The following is a 19487-nucleotide window of genomic DNA, read 5'->3' as shown; positions in this document are numbered from 1 at the left end:
AGACTGGCCTGGCCAACATGGTGAAACCCCATCTCTACTAAAAATACAAAAATTAGCTGAGCATGGTGGTGAGCACCTATAATCCTAGTTACTCGGGAGACTGAGGCAGGAGAATCACTTGAACCCAGGAGGCAAAGGTTGCAGGGAGCCGAGATCACACCATCGCATTCCAGCCTGGGTGACAAGCAAAATTCTGTTTCGAAAAGAAATCACGCTTCTGTGCTTGCTTCGGCAGCACATACACTAAAATTGGAATGATACAGAGAAGATTAGCGTGGCCCCTGCGCAAGGATGACATGCAAATTCGTGAAGCGTTTCATATTAAAAAAAAAAAAGAAATCAAGTGTCCTTCCACCTTAGAGATAGGCCAAAATCACCTTTCATGCGACTCTGAGCCATGATAGAATCACACTGCCTGCCAGTCCACAGTTCTATCTCTGAACACTTCAGTCTGTGTATACACAGCAATGTTTCAGCTCTTGTTAGGATATTTTTAACCTTTATAATTTTTCTAATGATTTGATTAAGACAAAGTTCTAATCCTTGTGTAGAAATAGAATATAATCCAAACAAAGATGAGAACTGTTAGGTGTGCTTAAAATGGTGACTAAGAGAAAAACCGTATGTCCCATTAGGGGAAAGAAAGAATAAAACTAAAAAGCATCCTTCCTACATGCCACAAAGCCAGAGCTGGACACCATGGTGGCTGTAAAGACAAAGGTGAGTAAACACAGACACAGCCCCTGCCTCAGGTTGTCTGCAGTCCAGTGCTAGACACAAATATTAATGAAATAATCACACTATGGCAAATGCTGCAAAGGAAACGACCATGGTGCCAGGTGTGCTGATTATGAGGGTACTGACTGCCTCAGAGAAGTCTGGGAGGCTTCCTGGAAGAGGTGCTGGACTAAGATCTGAGAATGGGTAGCAATTAACTATTAGATGAAGGGGTGTGTGGTGAAGCAGATGCTACCAGTGCCCTGCTCAGTTCCCCTGTCACCACATTTCTGGGCAGTACAATAGCATCTTACTGCAAACACATGTGACTTTTTGTTCAAGTGCTTTCAGAGTGGCCTCAGCCCATGCACAGGACAGGTCAGAAGTACCAGGAAGTTGGCAATCCCAGGAGTAGTCATCAACCCATAGTCAATAGGAAATAGAGTACAAATACCTCACCTTCACACCCCTCAGGATGGACAACTCTGAAGCTTGTTCTGTGCCATCTCCCAGAGGTCCTTCGTGAGTCTCAGCTTCACCTGCCCTCTCCAGGAGTCTGCTCATTACTACACCTGTGCTGGCTTCCCCTTTTTCCCGACTCCCTGTCCCTACACCCTTAACAGTGCTTTCTGGATCACCTTTCGTCTCAAAGTCTGCTCCAGTCTCAAAGTCTGCTTCTGGGAGAACACAGCCTAAGATAAAGAGGTAGGAGTAAGGAAGGCAAGATCATCCAGGCTAGAGAAAAGGTCTGTGCAAAGGCACTGTGGTAGGAAGGAATTCGAAAAGTTCCAGGGAATGAAAGATGCTACTGTCACTGGAGTAGAAAAAATGAGGAACAGGTGGGAGGAGATGTATTTGGAGAAGTTGAGTGGGTAGGAGGACAGGGGGATGGGATGGGGGGAGGGCGGCAGATCCTACAGACCATGTAAAGCAGTTTTGCCTTTATCTGCAGCAGAGTGAAAAGCCACTGAAGAGTTTTATCCTAGGGCCTCATGTGATCTATTTTGTGTTTTGAGACAGTGACTCATATTGTATTTCAATGTGAAGAGCAGGGTGGAGGGGACCAGCGGAGATGGAATTGGAGTGCTTAAGTGTGCATGACAGTGGTCCTGGACCAGGTGACAGCGACTTGAACTGCAGTCATTGACAGAGGTTGGGTTAAGGGGTAGATCCACAGAATATTCCAGAGGCAAAATTGACAGGATTTGGATATGGATTAGGCATGAGAGATGAAAGAAGGTTATCAGAGTTAACACCTAGGTTCTGTCTTTCCTGTTTGGATACTAGGTATATTTCTAGCATAGACACATAAGACAATAATGATTAAAGATTGTGTCTTAAATGCGAGGTATATATTAGAAATGTTATGCTTTTGTTTCTCTGGGACCAAAACCTACCTGAGCGGTTATGCTGCTATGTTACTTTTGCTCATGAAACTTCTGTACAAGATGGAGACTGTTGGGATAGGAAAGAATAAGAAACAAAATCTGACAGTGGCTCAAAAGTTAAACTAAAAACTAAACATCATCTTATTTTAATACTGAGCTGTAGTCCACCCTTCCCCAGTCCCCAGCTTACATAACTGGCAGGGAAGTGTTCTCACATGGACTCAAAACGAGATGAAAGCAGTCTGGCGGCGACGGCCTAGGCTGATTAAATGTCTTTCTCCTTCAAACCAGCCAGACGCCATTCAGAATTTAAGCCTTGTTAAAACATATATGCCTCTTAAACTTGTCCCAGATCATGACGAGACAGGGAAAGAAGGGGACAAAGAATGACCTTGGGAAGAACAAACTACAGAAGGACAAGGAAGAAACTGAATAAGCTCTTTACACTTTTATCTTAGGCCCAAGCCCAGGAGAGGGTGAAGAGCAAAACTGATGATAGGGGAGGAGTTGTGGCATTTTATAGATGGTAGAAAACTTAGAAATCTAGGATTTCTCAACCTCACCACTACCGACATTAGGTCCAGAAAATTCTGTGGGGAACTTGGAGGTTGGGGAAGGGACTTTTCTATGCATGGTATGATGTTCTGCAGGAACCCTGGCTTCTCCCCATTCGATGCCAGTCACACCCTCCCTAGCTAGGAAAACCAAAAATGTGTTCAGACATCGCCAAAGGTCTACTGAAAAGTAAAATTGCCCTTGTTGAGAACTAGTCTAATGTCTCCATTCTACAGATGAGAAAACTAGGCTCAAAATGGGAGAGACTTGCCCAAAGCTGCACCAAGTCAAGACAAGAATCTAGATTGTTCCAAAATAGCATGACCTTTCAATTAAAAAACAAAAAAGTTTGCAGACAAAGACCTCTGTTGTATATAAGCTTAACTCTAAGTTAAAATCATAAAGAATAATCAAACAATATTGAGAACACATCCAAAGATAAAGAGAACCATCTTTAGATGCTAGTGGGTGCTAAGCAAATCTGCCCAAAGAGTTTTTGCATTGGTGAGGGCACCATGAATTCAGAGCAGCAGAGGGTGTTGAGACAAAACACATGAATTTTAACTTTATTTGTATCAAACTCAGAAAAATTCTATTTAGAACACAAGTCAAGGAATATTATTCAGCCTTAAAAAAAAAGGAGATCCTGTCAAAGTTCACTGATGAACTTTGAGGACACTACTCTAAGTGAAACAAGCCCATCACGGAAGAATAAATACTACATGGTTCACTTATCTGAGGTATCTAAAATAGTCGAACTCACAAAAGCATAAAGTAGAATGGTGGTTTCCAGGGGCTGACGGGGAGGAGAAATGGGGAATTGCTGTGCAATGGAGAGAACGTTTTGGTTATGCAAGATGAAAACATTCTAGAGATCTGCTATACAACCACATGCCTATAGTTAACAATATTATACTGTACACTTAAAATTTTGCTACTAGGGTAGATTTCAATGTTCTGTTTTTTTTAACTACCAGGAAAAAAAGAGCACAAGTCAAGGACTGTTACTATCCTTCTCCTCATTTCCTGAAGAGGCAACTCCTCTCTGGAAACGTTTCCAGTGTTTGATTGATGACAACCTGAGAAATGCTGGTCCCAAATCCCAGGCCTCATTTATAAAGCTCAAGTAGCCACGAAGTTGCAGAATACAAAATACCTTTTAAATCCAGTGTTTATTATCACCAAAGACCCATATTTCCAAACGCAAGTACAAATCTCACTTTTTATACAAAGCTGGTTTTTAGAAACGTCGTAGAATGTTAATGCCTAGAGAACATATTGGTCAAATCCTCCTTGTTAGAGATAAGGGCCTGAAGACTGTGAGAAGTTGTGATTTGCCCAAGGTCATCCAGTCAGTTAGTGATAAAATCCTACATGAAAAACCACGTCTCCCAAACTCAGGTCCAGGGCTTCCTGTACTTTACCAAACTGCTTTCCTGCTCCTCCAGGGACTCCAACCCCCCCCCAACCCCATTAATATGAATTATTGAGACATTACTGTCATCTCAGAGAGGAATGTAAGAATACCAAGGTTTTCAAACTGTCAAGCACTGTCAAAGCAGAGAGACGTGGTAAAAAAAAATAAAGCAAAAACTGCAAAATTTGTTTAAAAGAAAGAAAATTCAAAAACGGAGAAGAAAAATACCAGAGAAAGAAACAGCTTCCCCCCACCCCCGCCCCAAAAAAAGACATTCACAAAGATATGCTTCTAGTTATTTTTGGTGCCCTGAGCGGTGTGTGAACTGCTGCCAAAATTGCTTTTGACCTAAATGGAGAATAAAAACTATTTTCTTTATCTATTGAGAGTAAAATCAAATTTCATGTTAGAAAGCACTGGTTTGGATGAGGTGAGTTAAAATGTTAGGAAATAGGGTATTATTATCTAAACCTCACAAACTTGAGGCACTCAAGAAACGTTTGCTGCTTAAAACAATATCTAGATTTTACTAATTTATATGAAGGTAGCACTGAACATGGACTTTAATATTTTAATCTTGCTCCTAAATAAACCTCCATATGACCCTCTTCCTCCCACCATGACATACATGTACACATTCACTGTGAGTTTCCCTTAGCTTTGTGCTTTTACACACACACATATATCAACTCTTTTTCGAATTTGTTAATTTTATATGTTTATGGATACATAATAATTGTACATACTAATATTTATTATAATAATATACAATTATGTATCTCTACATATTTATAGAGTACATTGATATTTTGATACAAGTATACAATGTGTAATAATCAAATCTGGCCCTTGAGATAGCCATCACCTCAAGTATTTATCATTTTTTTATGTTAAGAACATTTCAAATCAACTCTTCTAGCTATTTTGAAATACACAATAAATTATTGTTAGCTATAGTTACCTTATCATAACTTTTTAAAACTTTTTAGAATTGTTATGGATACATATTTATGGGACCAACCCTTAATCTCTCCTTTCTCTCAGTCATTCCCTTTTAGACACCACCCAAGTTGAAATAAACTGTAGCAAAATCCTTTCCACTCCTACATCTATTTTCTTTGTTGACATGTGTATTAGGTGTGGTGCTCTTGGTTGCAAGGAAATGCAAACCCAAATAAAAGCAGCTTTGAAGAATAGCTGCATTTATTATTCCCCGTAACAAGAAGTCCTGAGGTAGCATCACCACACATAGTAAATGTTTGCTGACTTGGCTTGACCTGCAGCACCTTCCCTGGAGAGGATTTAAAAGATATAAACTATAGTCCCAGGAGCTTAGAGTTCAGCTGGGAGATGCATGTTCAGAACGCCAAAACAAAACAGTGTAACACACACTGAGTGATTGGTAGACGATGCGTAGTCTTGCAAGTGCTGAAAGCGAGGAGAGCTCTCGAGCTGGAATGGACAAAATTACCACACAGAGGATGTGAATGTGCATGAGGTTGCCGAGATTGGGGAAGCTTCCGACAGGTGGAGATGTTGGCATGAAGGCGCATTCAAGGTGGAGGAAACTGTTGGAAGTAGAAGAGAAAGTTGATTTTCTGAAGCATGCATGTAAAACTGGTTTGATTGGAGTAAAGAATTTGTTCCTCCAGGCGTGGAGAGAGGGGAAAGTTGCTAATGTCCATATCCAACCATGAAGACCAGGGTCAAAACAAGTGAGAATCTCTAAATAGAGTGGAACTGGGAAGGCCATGCCCTCACGCAGTCCAAGGAGATTGTTGAGTGGGAGGCAGACTGTCTCCTAAAGGAAGCCAAAGTCCCTCATAGGATACCCAGACTCTGTCAAGCCTGAATTGCTACTTAAAAAGAAAACAGAGGACAAGGACTGAAGTTCTTTCCCAGAAGAGTGTAGAACTAGGTGTATGAGTCAAGAGGACACTTCCAGGACACTGAGATGCTCCCTTCCTGGAATGTCCATTGGCCTCATGGAAGCAGAGACGCTACTGCAGAAGCCAGCAGAAGGCAAGCATAACGAGCAAGTCCAGGATGCGGAGGGGAGACTTGAGCTTCTCTTAGTTTTAACTCTCATCTCCATTTCCTGACAGGACAGTCAGCTCATGAAAGGAGGCCCGATTCAGTCAAAAAACAGGTATTAGCCAGGTGCAATGGCTCACACCTATAATTCCAACACTTTGGGAGGCCGAGGCAGGAGGATCACTTGAGGTCAGGAGGTCGAGACCAGCTGGCAACATGGCAAAACCTCATCTATACTAAAAATACAAAAATTAGCAGGGCATGGTGGCTGGCTTCCGCAATCCCAGCTACTGAGTCAGGAGGCTGAGGCAGGAGAATCGCTTGAGACCAGGAGGTGGAGGTTGCAGTGAGCTGAGATGGCACTACTGCACTCCAGCCTGGGGGCAATAGAGAAAGACGCCATCTCCAAATAAAAAAAAAACAAAGAACAGCTATTGTATGCAAGTAAAGGTAGACTGTAATTGTGAATTTGTAAGTTTCTTATTTGGTCATTTGTTACAGATTACCACATAGTACCTTTATATTTTATGAAACAGTAAGTCCAGCTGAGGGAAGTCCCAGCACTGGTTGAGCTGGGTCTTGGGCTTCTCCCTCAGGATTGCGAGGTGACTGTAGCAGCTTCATTACCACGTGCTCATGCTATATCCTCTGAAAGCAGGAAGAAGGTGGAAGGGCCTCTCTATGTACATCCTTCTATTTTAGAAGGTGAAAAACCTTTACCAGAGCTATCTCAACCCCCCGATAGGTGTCCATGGGGATCATCCTGACAGACACTGCTGGCTCACAAGCCTATGCTCCAGGTTCAACTGAGTAGGGAAAGAGAGCATTTGGCCTTTGCAATCTCTCTAATAGGTTTTGGGCTCTGCCAGACAGAAAAGGAGGGTCAGGAATGCACATAAGCAGGCAAGCCACAGTGCCCTGCCTGTCAGTGCCTGGAGGAGGGATGGGAGATGAAGTCAGAACAGGCTCCACTTGGATCACAAAGCAAGGTACCTGCAGAACCCAGCCTACGTTTCTGTGGTGGGGAGGAAGGAGGCCCTGATCAGTGCTGACTTTTGGAGAAATAACCCTGGAGGCAAGGATGGGAGAAGATTGGGAAGGGACTGGACAGGCCAGGTTGGGGCATTGATTGGGATGACTGGGACACTTTGGAGACTCTTGAGGGAATTAGTAGGCTATCCCAGAAGCCAGGAACACTTAGCTAGATCTTTCAGTAATAACAGTGTGAAGAGAGTCAGGAAACTTAATTCCAGGCCTGACATTCCATTAACTGGTTACTGCCCATGAGGTCACTCCCCTCCCTGAGCCTCAGTTTCCTCATCTCTAAAATGAGATCACTGGACTAAACTCTCCACATGTCTCCCTCCTTCATCAATCAACAATCAACAATCCAAGGATGGCAGATGCCGTCCACACGCTTTATAAACAAGGAAGCTGGGCTGATGGGGGCTGAGCTGTTCGCACACCGCCATCAGCTGAGTGTGATCATGGCTTTTCCCTCCAACACCCGCAACATCATCAGGAGTGTCTATACTTCCAAATACAATGGGGTTTATTATCATGAATGATAACGACTGTTATTGAAGAACCAGAGAACTTTCATCTCATACTGATATTCTGTCTCATGCCTCATTGAATCTCCTCTTCCCAACATCTCTATTGTTTTTATTTTTGAGACATGATCTCTCTCTGTTGCCCAGGCTAGAGTGCAGTGCAATGATCACCACTCACTGCAGCCTTGAACTTCTAGGCTCAAGGGAACCTCCTGCCTTAGCCTCCTGAGTAGCTGGGACCACAAGTGCATGCCACCATGCCCGGCTATTTTTTTTTTTTTTTTCCAGAGACAGGGGTGTCCCTATGTTGCTCAGGCTGGTCTTGACCTCCTGGGCTCAAGTGATCCTCCTGCCCTGGCCTACCAAAGTGCTGGGATTACAGGTATGAATCGCCACACCTGGTCTTTTTTACGTTTTAAGATGAATATAGGCTGGGCATGGTGGTTCATGCCTGTAATCCCAGCATTTTGGGAGACCAAGGTGGACAGATCACATAAGCTCACAAATTCAAGATCAGCCTGGGCAACATGGCGAAACCTGTCTCTATGAAAAACACAAAAATTAGCCAACTTGGTGGTACACACCTGTAGTACCAGCTACTCAGGAGGCTGAGGTGGGAGGATAGCTTGAGCCTAGGAGGTGGAGGTTGCAGTGAGGCGAGGTGTTACCACTGGACTCCAGCCTGGGTGATAGAGCAAGACTGTCAAAAGAAAGAAAGGAAAGAGAGAGAGAAAGAGAGAGAGAGAGAAAGGAAAGAAAGAGAGAAAGAAAGAGAAGAAAGATAGAAAAGAAAGAAAGAAAGAGGAGGGAAGGAGGGAAGGGGAAAGGAGGAAAAGAAAGAAAGAAAATCAATCACATGAGGCTGTTTCAAAAGGCAGATCCAAGAACCCCAGTCCAGACAAAGAGCATCTGTATGTCTAGGGGTGGAGCCTGGCAAAGTATACATTGAAAACCCTACCCATGGAGATTGTGATGGGCCCCCTAAGTTCTCTTTATTAATTTGGTCAACAGATATTGATTCAAGACCTACTGTGGGCCAAGACTGAAAGATCTAGAATACATAGAAGTGAAAGATTTTCTTTGTAACCTCAAGAAATTTAGCAAATGATGGGAAAAGATAACCATGAAAACAGACATTGACTAAACAGTATAAACTCTTCAAAAGACAGAAGTACTAACTGGTATAGGAACACTCATGGGGGCTCCTAAGTATCCTAGGCAAGAAGGCTTCCCAGAGGACGTAGCACTTGAATTAGACTTTAAAGACCGTCGGAAGTGGCCAGGCACAGTGGCTCACGCCTGTAATCCCAGCACTTTGGGAAGCCAAGGCAGGCAGATCACCTGAGGTTGGGTGTTTGATACTGGCCTGACCAACACGGTGAAACCCCATCCCTACTAAAAATACAAAAAATTAGCCAGGCATGGTGGTGCACGCCTGTAATCCCAGCTACTAGGGAGACTGAGGGAGGAGAATCGCTTGAACCTGGGAGGCAGAGGTTGTGGTGAGCCAAGATCGCACCATTGCACTCCCGCCTGGGCAGCAAGAACAAAACTCTGCCTCAAAAAAAAAGAAGAAAACCATCGGAAGTTTCACAAGGTGGAAAGAGGGAAGCCACAGGGAAAGGCCAGGAGTTCAGAAACATGGATCTTACAAGTAAGGTACAGATATTGAGCAGGCAGAGACCAGGTAAAAGGTCAGGAGAAGTGAAAGGGGAATTAATAACAACAGAAACTCCTCCCTGCCTCGAGGACTCCTTGCATCTGTCTGCAGACTGCCCCCATCTTTCTCTTGACCTGCTGTGCAGCCCTGGGGAATCACAGGCAGGACTACCTGTTGATTCAGGGGTGTGAAGTTGAGGAAGTTGAGAAGATGCTACTGCAAGAGCCAAATGGGGCTGGGCACTGTGGCTCATTCCTGTAATCCCAGCACTTGGGGAGGCCAAGGCAGGAGAATCTCTTAAGCCCAGGAGTTTGAGATCAGCCTAGGCAACATGGAAAGATCTCATCTCTACAAAAAAAATTTTTACATAGCTGAGTGTGGTGGCGCATGCATGTAGTCTCAGCTACTTGGGAGGCTGAGGTGGGAGGATTGCTTGAGCCTGGGAAGTTGAGGCTGCAGTGAGCTCTGATTGTGCCAATGAATTCCAGCCTGGGCAACAGAATAAGACCCTGTCTCAAAACAAACAAACCAAACAAACAGAACCAGATGGCGCTTGCCTGTAATCCCAGCTACTTAGGAGGCTGAGGCAGGAGAATTGCCTGATCCCAGGAGGCGGAGGTTGCGGTGAGCCGAGATCGTGGCATTGCACTCCAGCCTGGGTGACAAGAGCGAAACTCTGTCTCAAAAAAAAACCAGATGGGTGGGACGGGGGGTCCTACTTAGAGCTTTTACTGGAAATATATGAAACCTCCTCTACAAAAATTAGCAACTAAAAAAGCAGAGGGCTGGGCTCTGAGCTGGCTCTGGGATCCTCCTCCCTAGCCTCTCCCACATACCCCTCAGGCTGCACTTGGCCTTTGAAGAAGTCTCTTTTCAATTTCCCTTCTCTCAAGGCTGGCTCTGGGTGCACAGATCTATGACACCTCATTGGCAAATATATTGATTATGGGGATGGGGGTCAAACTTGCAATTTGCCTGCAACCTATCCCTTGAGGGTAGCCAAATCTATTTAAATTGACCTGATGGTGTTCTTTTCTGAAGAGAAACTAATTATAAGATCCACAGTTCTCCCTCTCTCAAAAATTTTTTTTTGTAGAGATGAGATCTTTCCATGTTGCCTAGGCTGATCTCAAACTCCTGGGCTTAAGAGATTCTCCTGCCTTGGCCTCCCCAAGTGCTGGCCTCCCCAAGTACCCTCGGCAGTTACCTAGCTGGCTCTGCGGATTCATTTTATTCGGCTTCCATTGTTGAAGAGGCTTCAAAATCCTGGTGCTTCTATCACTAACGCTCTGTTTAACCAGCACCTCAGTGCACCAACCCCTCACAGTGAAGGTTGGCCTACTCCTGACGCAAGTAGCCTAGAGCAAAGATGAGAACTGTTGAGAGTTTAGACTAAGATAGGCTTCTTTTAATGATTAAGAGTCTCCCTATCTCTCAGAAAAAAGTTTAGAGAAAACACTTTTTATGTGAGTCAAACATCAATCTCTCCCAGAGCTTCAGGACACTCATTAAACACCACTGTTTGCAAGGTAGCCAGCTTGAAGATATTCAAGGGTAGGGCAAATACAGAGAAATGGAAATGCTTGCCTGAGGTCACTGAAGTTTCTAGAATACAATATTCAGGGTAACCCACAATGAAGAGGCTGCTGAGCTTGCTGTGGTCTGTTTCCCAGACCTCAGCTTACAAAAAGCAAAGAGCAGCCCCTTTGTGTTCTACCGTCTAGCTTCATTGGAAGGAAGTTTGCTTCAGGAAGAGATTTCAGAAAGATCAATAAAGGCAAGATTGAGAAAACCTGGGGAAGCCCAGGCAGGGAAAACTGTGTTCTCTTTCTTCTATGGCTAAAAGCTGATGCCTTCAGTTATTTGCCTGGGTGAAGGCTAACAATCGCTTGCCTCTCCTGGCCTATCACAGCTGGAAGGAACTCAGAGACCACTAGCCCAACCCCATCACTGACAGATGATGGGAAACCCTGAGGCTCAGAGAGTGAAGTGATTTTCCTGAAGTCACACAAGTTAGCAGACTAGAGCTGGGTTCTGGTTCTCTGCTAGGGACTGAATGCTTGTGTCCCTCTCTCCTCAAAACTCACATGTTGAAACCTAATTCTTAATGTGATGGTATTATGAGGTCAGGATTTTGGGAGGTGAATAAATCGGGAAACTGGTCATGATTGGGATTAGTGGCCTTATAAAAGAGGCCTGAGGGGCCGGGTGTGGTGGATTACAGGGAGGAAAACCCGACTCTACTAGGAATACAAAAAAAAAAAAAAAAATCTCAGCTACTCAGGAGCCTGAGGCAGTAGAGTCACTTGAACCTAGGAGGCAGAGGTTGCAGTGAGCCAAGATCAAACCCCTGCAGTCCAGCCTGGGCCACAGAGTGAGACTCCACCTCAAAAAAAATAAATAAATAAATAAGCCATTTTAGCGGCCTTTCTCTTATTTAAAACCAAATAAAATTATTTGTCTTTCTATTTTCCCCAACATTATCTTCTTCATTGCATGGCTATATACTCAGATTAAGTTTTCAGCTGCAAAGACCCTGGAATTGTGTGGATAAAAAATACTAGTAACACATGGGGAAAAAAACCCACATTGGGCAGTGATCAGTATTCTATAACAACAGGATCTAGGAAAACATCCACGCACCAACTCAAGTGTTGGCATGAGAAGAGCGAGTCTAGCCAATGCTGTTCCTGCTCACAGATACACTGTCTCATCTGATGAGGATCAAAGAAACATGAAGATGATCAGGCTCGTTTTCAGTGATTAGTTTTCCCATGACAGTCAACCTTCCAGAAGCACCTGGCTCATCATAACAGTCGCTGAGGGCCTTGAATACCAATAGGGTCAGTTTACCTGGGAGTAGCACCTGTCTCCATTCCTTTCATTTACAACATTGCTGGGAAATGGGGGTTCTTTAAAGAAAAAAGTTAAAATGGGAAGAGACGAGACACCATGAACTATTATTTTCAGGCCTCAGTCTACTGCTTTCCTCTTGCCACCTCTTCCCCCCCAAGAACTAGTCCACTGCCAACATTTTGCCTGTCACTTCTAGGCTGTTGACTCCTACAGTCAAATCCTGTCTTCTTTCCTGCCTCGAATATGTTTCTTCATGAATTGCACTCTTATCTTAAAATGAATGATTTCTTTAAAAACGTATTATTTTCTTCCAAAATCGCTTCCTCTTCAGGCTTCCTGTGTTCATCAATTTTCATTATTTTTCTCTCCCTCTTTTCCCAATCATGTAGGCTCCTAACACTGGAGTCTGAATGAACAATCACAACAGCCACCTACATGATCCTCCTGCTTCTGGTCCCTCCCACCCATTAATGAATCCAGCACACCACAGCCAGATTAATTCTCCTAAACCTGACCTCATCATCCTCTCTACTCAAAAACCTTCTCTGGCTTTCTAAAGGCCTCTAGAATAGTCCACAATACTTGTGAGACATTAAAGGTGTGCTATAAGGTATGCTCCTCCTCCTCCAATCCTATTTCTCAACCTCAGCTCGATATTTTGGATCTGACAATGATGGACATTTTGGACCTGATGATCCATTGTTGGAGGCTCTCAGGCATGTGGTAGGACTTTCGGCAACATCCCTGGCCTCTACTCACTACATGCCAGTAGCACACCCATACCCCAGTTATGACAAACAAAAATGCCTTCCAACATTGCCAAATGTCCCCTCTGGGGGGCAAAATCACCCCAGCTCAGAGTCACCACTCTATAGGAATGTCAACTCTGTTCTCCCACTCCCAAAATAATAATAATGACATTCATTCATTCATTTGTAGATGTATGATTGTGCCTCTTTGTTTTGCCTTATTACTTCTCCGACTAGAAGGCTTTAAAAAGCCTAAAACCCTTGCGGGAATGGGGATTTTAAGTATCAAAGAGATAAAGATCAAACAGATCTCTAACTCTAGTACACAAAGCCCTCCAGCATCTGGCCCCAGGCTTATCTCTTTCCCCTCATCTTCCACCAGCTGGCCCTAGTAGTCTTTACTCCAAGCAAAAAGTTTCCTTAGAAAACACGAGTTTCTCAGCTTCCAGCCTCCCACAGCTTACTCCCTCTGCCTCACTTCACAGCTCAGGGGCCACAGATTCCCTTAGTCTGGGCCTCAGGGTCCTGAGTACCTGCTCTGTCTGCAAAGCCTGTGGCCCTGTGCACGCCTCTGTTAATATCCTTAGCACACTATATTGGCATGTACCTCTATTTCTCTGACTCCCCGGCTAGACTGTGAGAAACGTAAGGGTTAACTCTGTATAATATCGTTTATCATTGTTTCTACAAAGCCAAGCACAGTGCCCTGACATGTAGTCAAAATAAAGATAGCTCAATGTATTCGGTGATAACTATATTGAGTATTGTCCAAAGCATTTAGCAGTTTTGATTAACTCAACTATTCTTCAAAAAACCCATAAAATATACATATCATTATCCCCATTTTACAGATGAGAAAACTGGAGCTCATACTAGAAAATAAACCTAGACAAGCTGGTTTCAAAGCCTCTACTCTTAATCCACCATACTAATAGATAACTAATGAATTTTTTTCTTGAATGAAGGAATGAATGATATTATAGCTCAGCGGGAATATCAATCTATACCAGACATTGTATCAATCGGGGTTCTCCAGAGAGAACCTCTGTAATTCAAGTCCAGCCTGGGCAACAAAGCAAGACCTTACCCCTGCCAAAAAAAACCTTTTTTTTAAATTAGCCAGACATAGTACATGCACTTGTAGTCCTAGCTACTCAGGAGGCTGAGGCTGAGGCAAGAGGATTGCTTGAGCCCATGTTTTATATATACGTTTTTGGGTCTGTTCTCTGGAAGAACACTGAGATTTTTTTTTTTTTTTTGGTGAGACAGAGTCTCACGCCATCATTCAGGCTGGATTGCAGTGGCATGATCTCACTCCACTTTACTCACTCATGGCTCCTTTACCATGTTTCCCTCCTGGGTTCAAGTGATTCTCCTATCTCAGCCTCCTGAGTAGCTGGGATTACAGGCGTGATCCACCACACCCAGTTAATTTTTGTATTTTTAGTAGAGGCATTGTTTTTTCATGTTGGCCAGGCTGGTCTCAAACTCCTGACTGCAAGTGATCCACCCACCTTGGCCTCCCAAAGGGCTGGGATTACAGGCGTGGGCCACTGTACCCGGCCTGACTGAGAATATTTTTCGATATTTTTAGATATCTGGAGAGAGGGATTTATCTTAAGGAATAGGCTCTTGTGATTGTGGGGGCTGGCAAGCCAAAAATCTGCAAGTCAGACCAACAGGCTAGAGACCGGGGAAAGACTTTATATTGCAGCCTCAAGTCTGGAGACAGAATGCCTGCCTCCTCGAGGGCTCTTTTCTCTGAAAGCCCGCAACTGATTGAATGAGGCCCACCCACATTACAGAAGGCAATCAATCTGCTTGACTCAAAGCCTACTGATTTACATGTTAATCAATCTCTAAAATACATTCACAGCAACGTCTAGACTAGTGTTTGACCAAACAACTGGGTATCATAACCTGGTCAAATTGACACATAAAATTCATCATCACAGGCTTAAAGATGGGCAAATCTGGGGCAAATGAGAACTGGTATATTCCACAGCAATCATTCCTCCCCTGTGCTCAATAGTAATAATTATCTATTCTACCCATTTGAGGTATATTATCCATTGACTTGCTGCATCGTTTATTTTTGATTTTCATTTGTCTTGTCTCCCCAACTAGACTAAAAACTCCTTCAGGCAGGGAGCATGTCTTCTAATTCTGTAGAAGCACAGCGGAGATAAGCACACAGCAGATACTCACAATGTGTTAGATAAAAGAATAAGTTTGAAGAATGATGATAGAAATAAATAAGCTGAGAAAACCCTCTGAATAGATAAATCAATAGTGTTAACCTCACTGCACTAAGTGAACAGGGTTTGATCAATTGCCAGAGATTCCTTCTTTTAAACACGAAAGTAAACATCTTCATCTTCTGGCCTCTCTAGTCTAAATTTCTACTCCCTAGAACAACTTAAGGCTTTGAACATTGTCACAAGGATGTTTCTATTTGGAGAATCTGACAGTGGAAACAATGTTGGATGGAGCAGAGAGCTCTAAGGTGGTCTGTGGCCCAGAAAGTGTCAAAAAAACTAGGAAAAGTGATGGAGATTGTGGAAAGTAGGACCTCTAACATCAGGATTCATGGCTCCCCTGGAATGAGAATATTTTTAGATATTCATGATGAATTGATAGAACATTTGAGTTCAAGGAATGGCAAAAAGGACCAGAATCCTCCTTGCCGGACCCGCAAATGCAAGACTCTTCCCAGCTCTTCCTGACCCTCCAGTCACATTTAGCAGCCCCTCTTCACTGTTTTTTCTGTCTATTTACATTTTATATGTATCACCTTCACACTGTATTGTAATTATGCGTTTGTTTGTCTGAGCCTCTTACTAGACCATAAATGTCTAGAAAACAAAGACTACCCTGTTCGTCTTCAGATCTCCTAGCACCTTGAACAATGACTGGCACACACTTGGTATTTAACAGGTGTTTGTGGAAAGGAGAAGGCTTGGAAGGAAGAGCAGAACAGGGACACACACAGCAAGAGAACCAACTCAGGGAAACAGTGGAGGGACACAGAGGGTCCTTGATACATGGAATCTGATTCTGACTCTCCTTTGAGAATGAAAATGAACAGGGAACTTGAACTTTGTGGACCTCAGTTTTATCACCGAGAAGTTAAGGCACTTATAGTGTTAGAATTGTATGAGCATCCAAGAAGGGAAATATATAGCTGAGTAGTTAGGTTTCTTTTTAACATGCATGTGCAAAAAAATAAACCTAAATCCAGAGCACTAATTTAATTACTTCAAAGGAAACAAAGAGGGAAAGGAAGGAAGTCACAGCAATGTTGATTTAAACTGTTATTAACTAAAATTTGGGTTGGGCACAGTGGCTCATGCCTGTAATCCCAGCATTTTGGGAAGCCGAGGAGGGTGAATCGCTCGAGTCAGGAGTTTGAGATCACCCTGGCCAACATGGTGAAACCCCATCTCTACTAAAAACACAAAAATTAGCCAGGTGTGGTAGTCGGGCTCCTGTAATCCCAGCTACTCTGGAGGCTGACACGAGAATCAGTTGAACCCAGTGAGCCGAGATGGCGCCACTGCAACACAGTGAGACTGTCTCAAAAAAAAAAAAAAAATTTGATTAGAAAGAATGTTTGGTGTGGGATGATTTGTTCTTGATAATTTCCTGAGTTAATTGACTCTAACTTAATTTTGAGTATGTAAATGCCAAATAATATGTTTATAATACTGAAAGTAACAAATTAGAAAATTTGAAGACTCAGAGATTACAACCATGAAAATACATAAGTAACCATACTTTACTTCATTTATTTATTTATTTTTAGAGTTCCCATCTTGCTCTGTCACCCAGAGTAGGCTAGATTGCACTGGCACCACCATAGCTCACTGTAGCCTCAAACTGATGGGTTCAAGCAATCCTCCTACTTCAGCTCCCCAAGTAGCTAGAACTACAAGAGCATGCTACGTGCCTGTCTATTTTTTTATTGTTATTATTTTTTAGTGATAGGGTCTTGCCGTATTGCCCAGGTTAGTCTCAAACTCCTGGCTTCAGGCAGTCCTCCCACTTGGCCTCCCAAAGTGCTGGTATCACAGGCATGAGCCCCCATGACCAGCCAGTAGCCATACTTTAAAGAAAAATGAAGTCAAAGCTATTTGAAGTATTCCAGAATATTTTTTCAAGAGTATGGCAAGGGGAATGCTCTAAATTATTTTTTAAAGCTAGCATAACCGTGATAACAAAGACACAGATGTTATGACAAAACTTTACACCGATCTCACTTTTAGTATCAATTCAAAAACCGAAATATAATAAATAAAATAACAAACAAAATCAGGCAGCTCATGAAAGAATAATACGCCATGACTAAGTGGGGTTTATTGCAGAAATGCAAGGCTATTTTTCTATTAGGAAATGTAATATATAATTTACCATGTCTGGTAATGAAAAGATAAAACAGTCATATGAATATTTTCATGACTGCTGAAAAGAGATATATTTGATAAAATCGCAGTGTTTATTCTAAATAAAATCTGTTACTAAATAGATAGCTTCTTTTCTCCTCTTTTCTTTCTTTCTTTTTTCTTTCTTTCCTTCTTTCTTTCTTTTTGAGACAGGGTCTCCCTCTGTCACCCAGGGCAGAGTGCAGTGGCACGGTCTCTGCTCACTGAAACCCCCACCTCCTAGGTTCAAGGGATTCTTGTGCCTCAGCCTCCCAAGTATGGGACTACAGGCGCACGCCACCATGCATGGCTGATTTTTGTTTAGTAGAGATGGGGTTTAACCATGTTGGCCATGCTGGTTTCAAATTACTGGCCTCATGTAATCCACCTGCCTTGGCTTTCCAAAGTGCTGGAATTACAGGCGTGAGCCACCATGCCGGGCCAAAAATAGTTTATTTAATTCAATTAAACAAATATTGTTTAAACATTTACTGTACGCCAGGCAGAGTTCTAGGCACTTGGGCTATGGCAGTGAATAAAATAGACAAATATCCCTGTCCTCTTGAGGCTTACATTTTAGTGCTGGACATACACAATAAACAATGTGGTATGATTAAGTAAATTGTAAAAAGGCAATAAGCCGTATGAAAAATAAAGTAGAATGGATAGGAAAATGAGGAGAGCTCAGAGTGGGAGGCAAGGGTTATTTTATTTTTATCTTCTTTTTTCTTGAAACAGAGTGTCACTGTGTTGCCCTGGCTACAGTGCAATGGCGCAGTCTCAGCTCACTGCAACCTCCGCCTCCCAGGTTCAAGTGATTCTCCTGCCTCAGCCTCCATAGTAGCTGGGATTGCAGGCGCCCACCACCACATCCAGCTAACGTTTGTAATTTTAGTAGAGACAGGGTTTCACCATATTGTCCAGGCTGGTCTTGAACTCCTGAACTCATGATCTGCCTGCCTCAGCTTCCCAAAGTTCTGGGATTACAGGCATGAGCCACCATGCCTGGCCAAGAGTAATATTGAATTGGGTAGTCAGGCAGGGCATAGTGGCTCATACCTGTAATCACAGGAGTTTGGGAGGTCAGGAGATTGAGACAAGCCTGGCCAACAAGACAAAATCCCATCTCTACTAGAAATACCAAAAAAATTATCCAGGCATGGTGGCGGGCACCTGTAATCCCAGCTACTTGGGAGGCTGAAGCAGGAGAATTGCTTGAACCAGAGAGGCAGAGGTTGCAGTGAGCTGAGATCACACCACTGCACTCCAGCCTGGGCGACAAGAGCAAGACTCCATCTCAAAAAAGTAAAACAATTAAAAAATAAAATTAAAATAAATTGGGTGATCAGGGAAGGCTCAATGAGAAGGTGGCATTCAGTAAATATTTGAAGGAGATGAGGGAATGAGCCAGGCAGATTTCTCGGGGAAGGGTTGTTCTGAGCAGAAAGAACATGCCAGTTAAATTGAAGAAACAGCAAGGAGGCCAGTGTGGCTGGAGTTTATGTTAGCATAAGGAGTGAGGTCCGGTGTGATGTTTGAAGTTGTGACAATTGTGACAATGACGGGTTCACAGACTGTATCAAAAGGCAGAAAGAATAGCATCTTGTACCATGCTTCTTCTTATCAGGGAGGAAAATATGTCCTGAAGCTCAATAGCAGACTTCATAAAACTGTCAATTCTCCCCTAAATTCATCTATACATTTGACACGATCTTATATGTTTAAAACAACAGAATTTTTTTTAATGTGTAAGCTGGTTTCTCAAGTTTATATAGGAGAGAAAGCAGAAAAAATAAGCACGAAAGAACTCCAAAATAGAAGGACTAATAAGGGAAATACAACTTATAAGCTAGTAAAATAACTGGACAGTCATCTGAAAGAAAATAAAGTTGAATCCCTACCTCACATCTCAAACTAAAATAAATTCCATATTGGTCAAAGAAGGAAGAGATTTAAGTGTTTAGAGAAAACATTGAACAGAAGACTAACTTTTCACTGTAAACTTTCTGTCATTTAAATTGTGTAGTGCATGCATTATATATGGAAAAATCATTGTATTTAAAATATATGCATATTCTTGCATAAGCAATATAGTATAGTAGAAAGCCACAGACCTGAGAATCTAGTGGTGTTTTCT

The 19487-nt window shown here is 42.8% G+C and overlaps 1 non-coding gene across 1 annotated transcript; it reads left to right on the top strand.

The window, feature by feature from the left end:
• The first annotated feature begins 219 nt into the window (after window positions 1-219).
• Window positions 220-326, top strand: LOC118146995 (U6 spliceosomal RNA). The gene has a single exon (XR_004733178.1). It is a non-coding gene; the product is annotated as a U6 spliceosomal RNA (small nuclear RNA).
• Window positions 327-19487: the final 19161 nt, after the last annotated feature.

The sequence above is a fragment of the Callithrix jacchus genome, chromosome 13 (assembly GCF_049354715.1).
Source record: "Callithrix jacchus isolate 240 chromosome 13, calJac240_pri, whole genome shotgun sequence".
Taxonomy (NCBI): domain Eukaryota; kingdom Metazoa; phylum Chordata; class Mammalia; order Primates; family Cebidae; genus Callithrix; species Callithrix jacchus.
This window is presented reverse-complemented; position numbering and strand designations above follow the sequence as displayed.